General features: G+C 38.9%; 1 pseudogene; it reads left to right on the top strand.

Annotated features, from left to right (window-relative positions):
• Positions 1–1,590: 1,590 nt before the first annotated feature.
• LOC104682061 lies at positions 1,591–2,346 on the top strand (annotated as a pseudogene).
• The last annotated feature ends 9,267 nt before the right edge of the window (positions 2,347–11,613 follow it).

The following is an 11,613-nucleotide window of genomic DNA, read 5'->3' as shown; positions in this document are numbered from 1 at the left end:
TCTCCTTTCTTTCTGTTGAGCCACCTGGATGTTCAGCTGATGTTTAGTTCTAGAGCAACCCATTTCCTACTTCTAATTGCTGAGTCTACCCCATTGAGGACAAAGGAATCAGATACTTGGTTCAACCCAGAGACACTTCAAACTTATAGCAGTGCGTAGATAACAGAGACAAGCTGCCTGGGTTCAAATACTCTTTTCACCACCATTAACTCATTGTTTGCTTTGTCTATGTTATTTAACCTCTTTATGCCTCATTTTCTTAGATATAAAATGGGCTTAATAGTACAACAGAAGATTGTTGTAAAAGGACTAAATCAGCTAATACTTATATAATGTTCAGAACAATACCCAGCATTATAGATATATTATTTCTGTGTTTAAGTAAGTTCTGAGGAATTTCTGCTATGCTTCTTCATTTGGTGAGTAAAGGGGCATGTTACATGAATAATGAATTACACAGAGCACGCACAAATAGGATTTCCTATTGAAATCACACACAAAAAAACAGGTTAACTTGATACATACAAGCATTATTATGCTGCAAAGCCATATACCATTATTCCTAAAACTGTAAGCAGCTTACATAAAACTGTAAGCAGCTCACATAAATAATTTTGTAAGCAGCTCACATAAATGATTTTCTGATTTTATAAGCAACTCACAAAAACAGTTAGCGCTAAGGTTAGGGTAAACAGACTAACCCTAAATGTAATTAGAATTCCTTTATATACTCAACCTTCTTTACAATTTTGCTCATTTAATTTTAGTAATTTCCAATATCTAAAATATTAATAATATTTTTCTAATACCCCATATTTATCATCATCTTCATCACAAACACCCATTTTAAATGCCAAATAGCCTGCAATCCAGCAGCTAGAATTCACAAGCTTAGGACATTTTCCCCACCTTCTTCTTAGTTTAGGTTCCCCTGGATTCATTTCTGCATTTCTATCTTGTCAGTCTCTTTTGTCACACTCTCTTTGGGATTTTGGGACATTTGTCCTCTGTTCTTGCCTTCTCCTGCATACTACTAGTTCTGAGAATAGGAGGGTTGGAGATAACTAAGGCTTTAAAGGCACTCAGCAATAGAAATATATACATATATATATGCCTGGATCAAGCAAGACACTCCTTTATTCTTCTTCAAGAGTAAATTAATCTGTGCCTATTTAATTTTGCCTTGTTGCTTACATTATTGTAAGGAGAAAGAGGATTTGGTTTGAATCCTTGGAGTGTCGGGTGCTCCTACAGTGTGATTTTATGCCTAAGAAAAAGGCATGCCTCCTCTTACAAAATTACCTACATGCCTCCCCTAATTTTCTGAAATGCCTTTAAGAATTAAAAATAAAAGGTCACCCTGCAGGGTCTGTTGGTAGCCTCCTGGAGTTCTGCCTCCAGCCAAAGGGCAGGTGGCTGACAAGTCCCAGTGTGAGCAGAAGGTGCCAGAGTAGAAGCCAAGAAACAAAACTCTCTGGGGCTCCCTCTGGGACTGCTATCTGGGCTATATATTTGGCCACCCCCTCCTAGCAAAGGCAATGGCTTCCAGACTTCTGTACGGTCATCCTCTTGCTGCTTGCCTAGGGCAAGGGCACCTTGTGCGGGAGGACTGCTCAGAACTTAGGCCTCCGACATTTCTCTAGTAGCCACTGCTTGCAGGAAAACATCAAGGTCAATACCGGAGTTGGTGACATGGCCAAGCAGTACATAGACAATGGTCTTTTGGTTCCAGACCTGTGATCGCATGCCTAATGATGTTGGAGTTGGAGAATAGATGTGGCAGCACTGCCTCCGAGATGGCTTTCCTAGGACATTAGGACAAGCTGATGTCCTGGACAAAATCTGTGAAGTGAATCTAATGATCAGGTTGAACATTCCATTTGAAACACTTAAAGAACCTCTCCTAGCAGAAGGGTATATAACCTGGAATTCAATCCACCTCGTGTATATGGAATTGATGACATCACTGGTGAATCATTAGTCCAGCATGAGGATGATAAACCCAAAGCAGTTTCTGCAAGGCTAAGATAGTACAAGAATGTGGCAAAGCCAGTCATTGAATTATACAAAAGCCAAGGAGTGATCCACCAATTTTCTGGGATAGAGACTAACAAAATCAAGCGCTGTGTTTACATGCCTTTTTTGAACAAGAACACAGCTATTCAGTCGAAGACACATATTGACCCTGTGCAATGGAAGAATCAGGAAGATTCAGTCATTCATTCAATTGTGTCTATAGTATTGGTATTGTGTTCAAATAAGAAGCTACCTGAGATAGTCTGCAGCTTTTTTTCTAGTTTTAATGGTGAAGTGATAGGAAAACTAATGAGTAGAAAGAGTTCATGAAGAGTTCTGCCTTTCAAAAGAGTCACCTTCACATGTTTAAGGTATCTCAGCACATCTCAAGTCCTTCACAAGAAAGCAAGTATAGGCTGGATTTCAAATGGTGTACAACCTAAACTCTTGCTGATTTTTGCAGCCTTGTTGTTGCTATAGTATCCTTTTTACACATGATGGTGGTGGTCTCCGGTTCTCTCCATCTCCTCAAATACTGCTGAACCACAGCACCAGTAAGCCTAAGAATGCTAAATGCTCTATCCCAGGCTTTGTCCCAGGTTCTCTGGTATGTGCCCTCCTGGTGACAATGAAATTGATGCTAATTGCTCTTAGCGGTTATTTCTCTGGGCTTGAGTGATTGTGTCCAGAGTTTATTTTTTCTCATAGGCATAACTCCTTCTTTTCTGCATCCATGCTCCATAGAATCTCTCCTTTTCAGACATCCTAGGATGAAAGGAATTGGCTTCTGTTTTTTTAACATCTATCTTCTCTGTTCTTAGGCTACAAAATAATACAGGTAGTTATTGCTCTTATTCCTCTCAAATTCTTCTTTCTAAGAACTGAGAGCAAGAAGGCTAATTGAATCTCTTCATGCACCAGAAACTGAGCTATGAAGAGGGTCTTAAACTGCTGGTCTGACTCTCATGGATTGACACTGCTCCTTTCTTTTAGTGTGAATCCCATTATTGGTATATACCCAAAGGATTATAAATCATGCTGCCATAAAGACACATGCACACGTATGTTTATTGTGGCACTATTCGCAATGGCAAAGACTTGGAAGTAACCCAAATGTCCATCAGTGACAGACTGGATTAAGAAAATGTGGCACATATATACACCATGGAATACTATGCAGCCATAAAAAAGGATGAGTTTGTGTCCTTTGTAGGGACATGGATGTAGCTGGAAACCATCATTCTCAGCAAACTATCGCAAGAACAGAAAACCAAACACCACATGTTCTCACTCATAGGTGGGAACTGAACAATGAGAACACTTGGACACAGGAAGGGAAACATCACACACTGGGGCCTGTCGTGGGGTGCAGGGAGGGGGCAGGGATAGCATTAGGAGATACACCTAATGTAAATGACGAGTTGATGGGTGCAGCACACCAACATGGCACATGTATACATATGTAACAAACCTGCACGTTGTGCACATGTACCCTAGAACTTAAAGTATAATTTAAAAAAAGAAAGAAAAAAAAAAGAAAAGAAAATGGAGATAGTAACATTATGAGGACTAACTGAAAGAAATTTACAATACTTAGCACAGCATTTGACAAATTGTAGTTACTTAATAAACATTAGTAGTTACTATTGCAAAAAAGAAAAAAGAAAAAGAAAAAATTAAACATTTGAAATTATTTTGGGAAATTCCTGAAGTCTTTTGGGAATCCTCAAAAAACATGGGAAATATTCACCTACATGAATGTTGAGAGCTCATATCTTACGTACAGAAGTAAATAAGACTGTATGAGATTGCTGAAATAACGGCATAACTTTTATTTAAGACAACAAAATGCATTTTGAAAATGTTGCTAACTACTGATGTTGACAGTGTCTTTCTCCTATGAGTGACTCAAGCATATTACAAACAGTAAAGGGAATGGAACCTGTGGGGTTGAAGAAAATGTTGCACTAGCTGTGCCTAGACTAAGATGGCAGTTTTAAAATTATGAGAAAACAAATCTTTATTTTTCTTCTATTCCAACGATTCATTCTAGAATCTAATTCTCAATGTCTAGAATTAGATACTAATATTTTGTCACTTGTTGTAATGTAATATTAACAAATCATTTGTTGAAAGATAAAAACAGATTAAACCTAGTAGAATTAACATGCTAATATAAAGGAGTTTTAAAATGTAAATGATGATCTCAGATCTTTGATTGAATTGAGAGACAGCCTTAGAAAATGAGGAAGAGTTAAAGAAACTGAGGGAAATGGGAGAGTTTGACAGTGAAGAGGACCAAACATAACACAAAGGTTACAGACAAACACTTCATAGTATTTCACCAGGACTTATCTTCATCAGTTAGAGACGAAGAGGATCCCAGGAACACCCATCAACACCTTGGACAACTACAGACCTTGTTCCCCCTCAGTCCTCACTGGCACTAAGTCCAGCTGAAGGAGCTTCCTGGGGTCTACATACCTGTGCTGTCTCCAGAGAAGGAGCTAACACTGTCCCTGCCCCTGTGGGCTGTAGTTCCTGTGCTGTGCCACCTTGGAACTGGAACTACTACAGAAGTGTGTCTTTCTCCAAAGACAAATAGCCATGGCTTCTTCTCACCCCTGAGACTAAGCTACCACCGAACCACCCTAGGCCAGTGGCTGACATCCCCATGTCAAGCTGTGAGCAGCTGTTACACTTTTTCCAGTGAGACCAAGCAGATGTGGAGCTGCTCCACCTGTTCCTTCCTCCTCCTTGAGCTGTAGTCAAAGCAGAACTCTTTCTCCTGAGAAAGCAGTACATTGGCCACTCCAAGGAGCCCCACCTCCCATGCCTAAGTTGTTGCAGCTCCTTGCATCCCAAGAAACAGTGCCTTGGCTACCCACAGCAGTCACACACTCCAGTACCTAAGCTGAAGCAGTGCCATGCATCTCAGGGAAGTGGTGCTTGGGCTGCCCACAATGGTCACACCACCTGGGCCTAAGCTGAAGCAGTACATCACCCCCTGGGGAAGTGGTGCCTTGCCAAGCTGTTAGCAGCTGCACATCTCAGGGCTGAGCTGACACAGCACACACCACATCCCAGGGAAACAGAGCAGTGGGTGAACTCAGACACCTTGCCCAAACTCTAGGACCCTGCTTCCCTGGAGCAGAATCTGTTCTTTAGTGTCTGAGCTGCTGAAACACTGTTCTCCTTGGAAAGAAGAATCATTGCTGTGCTATTTCTTCCCCATGCCCCAGGGTCCAAATGATAGCTGTACTGCACCATTTTAGGGTACCAGCTGCTACTGCATGTAGCCTCATAGAGTCAGGATACTGCTGAACCCCACCATTCCAGAGTCTAGAGTCACTATATGATGTCTCATCCCCTGGGACCCAGAGTTGACACACTGAGCCTTATTGGGTCAGACACCCAAATTGCAGCCATACCCTTCTCCACAGGCCCAAACATCCACAGCACCCCTTCTTCCCTGGAGGTGGGCCAGTGCTGTGTCCTACCCCCAAAAGACAGGATTTGTAGCTATAATCCAGTTCCATGAGCAGTTCTAGGTTGTGCCTCAGAGTCATAGATTCTGGTCCTCTAGGCTACCTGGTCCTCCAACCCTGCTACAAAGAATGAACCTGTACCCCAAGATCCAGGTATCACAATAGGTTTGTGAGACCCTGAGCCTAGGATCCTGGCCCCACAGCTGCCTCAACTACCTGCACCTGGAATCCAATGCCTCTGCAGCTGCTATTAATAGTAAGCCATGTCACACTTGATATCAAGAAGGATTCCCTCCTCTAAGTCTCTCCATTGTAGAAAAAACAAGGAGGACTTCAAAAGCCCTTGACACTGAGGAGCTATTAACAACCTACACTGCCACTGCCATCCCACAAACTTCTACAGCTTATGCTACTGAGGTGCTCACAGTTATTGTTGACTTTGAACAGCTGCAGAAGCTATTGAAGGGCAGCTTTTCTGGGTATGGTGTTCTTGACTGCACTGTACCTGCCTGAAAATAGAATCACTACATCCTTCCAAACTGGCACACCAAAACCCAACTGCAGATGAAAGTTTTTCTCTACAAAATCCACTCTAGAAATTTTGGAAGAGGTGATTGTTCCATCAGATGCACAGACATCAACATAGGAACACACACACACACAACATTAAAAAGCAAGAAAAATCTGATACCACCAAATAAATATAACTATCTGGTTACAGACCCCAATGAAAGTGAAATCAACAAACTGCTGGAAAAGAAATTCAAAATAGTCATCTTAACAAAACTCAATGAGATACAAGAAAATATAGACAGGCAATTCAACAAAATCGGAAAAAAAAATTATGATACAAATGATAAATTCAACAAAGAGATAAAAATCACTGGAAAAGCCAAGAGAAATACTGCAGCTAATGATTTCTATGAATTGAAGAAATAATAGTTTCAACAGCAGCCTTGATCAAGGCAATAAAAGAATCTCTGAACTAGGGCCTGGTGCAGTGGCTTATGCCTGTAATCCCAGCACTTTGGGAGGCTGAAGTGGTTGGAACATGAGGTCAGGAGTTCAAGACCAGCCTGGCCAAAATAGTGAAACCCCATCTCTACTAAAAATAGAAAAATTAAGTGGGCATTGTGGCATGTGCCTGTAGTCCCAGCTGCTCGGGGGACTGAGGCAAGAGAATTTCTTGAACCCAGGAGGTGGAGGTTGCAGTGAACAGAGATCACGCCACTGCACTCCAGCCTGGACAACAGAGCAAGATTCTGCCTAAAAAAAAAAAAAAAAAAAAAAAAATCTCTGAACTTGAAGATAGGTTATTTGAAATTACCCAGGCAGAGAAAATAAAGGAAATAAGAATGAAAAAGAGTAAAGAAAGGCTACAAGACTTATAGGACCCCCCATTAAGTGAACAAATGTTCACATTTATGGGAGTTCCAGATGGAAAAGAGAAGGAAAATGGTGTAGAAAAACCTATTTAATAAAATAATAGCTAAAATCATTCCAAGCTGGGGAGAGATATGGATATCCAGATCTAGGAGCTCAAAGGTCTCCAAAAAGATTCGGTCTAAAAATCGCCCTGTGGCACTTTATAGTCAAACTGTCAAAATTCAAAGACAAAGATAATTCTAAAAACATCAAGATTTTAAAAGCATCGAGTCACACTTAAAGGAATCCCCATTAGACTAACACATATTGCTCTGCAGTACCCTTACAGCCTAGAAGAAAATGGGATGAATTATTCAAAGTGCTGAAAGAAGAAAAACCTGCCAGTCAAGAAGACTGTACTCAGCAAAGCTACCTTTCACACATGAGAGAAATAAAGCCTTTTCTAGACAAGCAAAAACTGAAGGAATTTATCACCACTAGCCTAGTCTTGCAAAACTCCTCAAGTGAGTCCTACATCTTAAAGTGAAAAGATGACTATCATGAAACCATGTAAAAGTATCAAACTCACTGGTAGAGCAGATACACAAAGAAAAAGAGAAAAGAATGAAACCCTATCACTACAGAAAACCACTAAACCACAATGATAAACAATGAAGGAAGAAAGGAGCAAAGGATATGCAAGACAACTAGAAAACAATTAACATAGTAACATGAGTCTTCACCTGTCAATAACGACCTTGAATGTAAATGAATTACATTTCCCACCTTAAAGATATAAAATGACTCAACTATGTGCTGCCTACAAGAAATTCAGTTCATCTGGAAAGACACATATAAACTGAATGTGAAAGAGATGGAAAAGGATAGCCTATGCAAACAGAAACCAAAAACAAGCATGAGTAGCTATATTTATTTCAGATAAATAGGCCCGGCGCGGTGGCTCAATTATTTCAGATAAAATAATTTTAAGTCAAAAACTCTAAAAAGAGACAATGAAGGTTAAAAGATGATAAAGGGATAAATTCAGCAAGAGAACATAACAATTGCAAATATATATGCACCCAACATCAGACCACCTAGATATATAAAGCAAATATTATCAAATCTAAAGAGAGAGATAGACCCCAAAACAATAATAGTTGGGGACTTTAACACCTTTTTACTCTTATTAGGAGGTCATTATTCACTACATTTTAGTATAATGGTTAAGAGTTCAGGATCTGGTATTATATTATACTAGCTTGAACTACCTACTTGCAGATGGCCTTGGGTAAGCTTGTGATTCAGTTTCCCGATCCTCAAAATGAGTAGTATAATAGTCATTAACTCCATGACTTGTGAAGATTAATTGAGAATATTTAGAATAGCACCTGGCATATAGTAGGTGCTCAATACATTTTAGCCATTACTATATTTTCCTGTATTGGCCATTCATATGCCACTCATACAGTTATTCAACTTGGATTTTTTGTATAACCTACATTTGAAAATGGTTGACTGGCAAAGATGTAAATCATTAAGTTTGTTGGTGGGGGGGCGGTAAGGAATTCTATTACTTCTAACTAACCAGTTGCACCTTTCGGTAGTTTGGTGCATTACCAGACACAGTGATCACCATATTTATAGTAACCAGCATAGACACCAGCATAGCACACTGAAATTCAGAAGAGTTGGACTCAAGCCATTTTTTGACCTCAACTTCTCACTTCAACAATATATTTGTGTCCAAGAATGTAAAGGTAAAACACATAGCCTGACTAAAGAAACATGATACGCTCTCTTACAGTCAAATTAAGTGTAGTTTAAAGTATTGTTTTCAGGACCTTGGCTTTTAAATAATGATGATAAATGACAGTATTTCTATTTTCACACATAACTACTTAGGTGAGGTAGTTATTTTTACACATGAATTCTTATTCATTTTGGTCTTCTGTGTTCCCTTTTCCCATAAATGGCACTCCCACAATGCCCAGCTAGAAACCAGTAACTGCCCTAGGCATTTCCCTTTTCCACCTTCTTCACTTACAGTGACCATTCTATTTATTTTACTTATTTACTTAATCTATCCTTTCCTCTCCATCCCTTATCCACTGCCATAGTCTAAGCTCTCACTATCTCCCTCCTGGCCTTTCGCAATAATCTACTGGTTTATATATCTGCTATTCCATTTTTCTCAAAGAATTAGAACGTTTAGTACAAATAGAGTACAAATAGAGACAAGATCTTGTGTCTATCCTGCTTCAAAGGCTTTAAAAATTCCCCACTGGTGATGGAAAGAACCAACTCCTTAGCATGATATACACAGTCCTTCATGTCTGGACTCTACACCCAACTCTAGCATCAGCTCCTGCTGTGCTCCCATTAGCTTTCTGGACATAGATATTGCCTGTCTTATTTTTGTATCACAGCATTTATTCTACTTCTGGAGTCAATAAATGTTTGCATAATGAAGGGATGCACACATGCATAATAACAAGCATGACTTTTAAAAAACTGGTATTTATCTCTAGGTTTTCTGTAAAGGATTCAAATTTATTTCATATTAAGAGAGTGAAACTTAAAGGTTCAGCTAAAGCTCAATCTTGACACTTAAGAGCTGATCATAGAAATCATATTGTATAATAAAAATACACACACATATATACACATACATATATATCAGTATATTGTGTGTATGTGTGTGTATAAAATACATATATATATATATATATATATATATATATGTATAATCGTTCTTTGGTATCCATGGGAGATTGGTTCCAGGACTTCTACAAATAAAATCTGCAGATGCTCAAGTCTCTTATATAAAATGGCATCATATTTGCATATAACCTATGCATATCCTCCCACATACTTTAAATCATGTCTAGATTACTTTTAATACCTAATACAATGTAAGGACTATGTAAGTCATTATTATATTGTATTTAAAATTTTGTATTTTTATTGTATTGTGATTTTTTATAAGTTTAGTTTTTCAAAATTTTTCAATATGTGGTTGGTTGAATCCATGATTGATGTGGAACCCATAAATACAGAAGGCCAACCATATGTACTTTCAGACATATTTCATAGAATATAAATACTTATATATCCTAAAAACCTATATATCCTTTAACATGATAATCAGGTTGGCCTCTGCATCTTTTGCCAGATAAAATATGAGATGCTTTTATTAAATAGTGGCAATCAAAAATTAACTCTTAAAGCAGGCAGCTGGGCTTTGAGATAAAATAACCCTAATCATTAGGAAAATAAAAAATAAAGGTGGGAGGCAGAGGAGGTGGGAGCATCACTTGAGGTCACAAGTTCGAGACCATCCTGGCCAACATGGTGAAACACTGTCTCTATGAAAAATACAAAAATTAGCATGGTAATGAAGAGCACCTGTAGTCTCAGCTACTCAGGAGGCTGAGGCAGAAGAATCGCTTGAACCCTGGAAGTGGAGGTTGCAGTGAGTCAAGATCACGCCACTGCACCCTAACCTAGGTGACAGAGCCAGACTCTATCTCAAAAAATTAAAAAATAAAAATATTTAGAAAGGGACCAAAGTAAGGCCCAAAACAAAAGGCAATAAGTTGTTATAATTAGGAGCCCAGGGAGTAGAGATCAAACCAAAAGAAAGCATCCCTGAACAGCATGTGACTGTGACCTGGTGAAATGTCTTGTTGACCTGTGCATGTGGCAACTCATGGGACATCTTTTCAACCAGCTGTGTTCACTCATTATGAAAGATAAAATGGGTATCTGTTATGAGCCAAGCACTATAATAGGCCACATCAGGGCCTAGATGACCATGTAATAGCCAAAAACTTAAGGAGTTCACAGTCTATCGGGGGAGATAAATACACCAATAATAATGGTGGCATTTTCAAAATCTTATGAAGCATAGAGAAGACGACTTCTGCTTGAGTAATCTGATCAATGAGGAGCCTAAATCAAAGAAAGGTTCTTAAGAGATGACATGAACTGGGCCTATAAGGGGAAGTAGTGAAAGGGAATCCATCAGAGGACTCAGTGTGGGTATCAGCTAGGAAGTTTGTGAATCTGTGGAATGTCAGATGCCAGATGGGAAGCTGCAGGAGAAGGATGAAGCTAGACAGGTGGGTCGAAGACACATGATCCAATATGAAGGGCAATCCATATAATGAATGGAGGACAGAAGTCACAAACTCAGTATCTTAATTTCATGCTCAAAAACCAGGCCGCTCCAGAGTAGTTGATTTCACTGGATGGCTGTTCTTTACTTGTAACACAATAAGGCATACTGAACTAGGGTCATTTTGATTTGCTAAGTTTTAAAATCTAAAATCAGCCTTTTTGCTCAGTAGGGGTTCTAGAGATTTGTTCTCTCATTAATCATAGTTGTCCAAACACTAATTAAATCATATATAATCCAAACAGAGATTTTCTAAATGTAGCCAGGCTCATTAGAGCTAATTATCTTACCTTCTTCCCAAGAAGCAATGCTTTTTTTTAGTGTTGTGAGGATTTTTTTTTTCCTTTTCTTTACATTCATGCATTTATCTATACTCCTATCTCTTCTACAAATTGTCCAGTGTAGCCCATATTTGCTCTAGAATAACATAAGAGTAGAAATATAAGTAGAAATAAATAATTATGACCAGGAAAAATAGAAAAAAGTAACAGTTTAAGACCAATGCAAAAAGGACACAAAAATGCAGATGATAAGAGAAGTTGTCATTCTTTCACAAGAGCTTCA

The sequence above is a fragment of the Rhinopithecus roxellana genome, chromosome 4 (assembly GCF_007565055.1).
Source record: "Rhinopithecus roxellana isolate Shanxi Qingling chromosome 4, ASM756505v1, whole genome shotgun sequence".
Taxonomy (NCBI): domain Eukaryota; kingdom Metazoa; phylum Chordata; class Mammalia; order Primates; family Cercopithecidae; genus Rhinopithecus; species Rhinopithecus roxellana.
The sequence above is the reverse complement of the archived record's forward strand: the minus strand, read 5'-3'. Positions and strand labels throughout refer to the sequence as shown.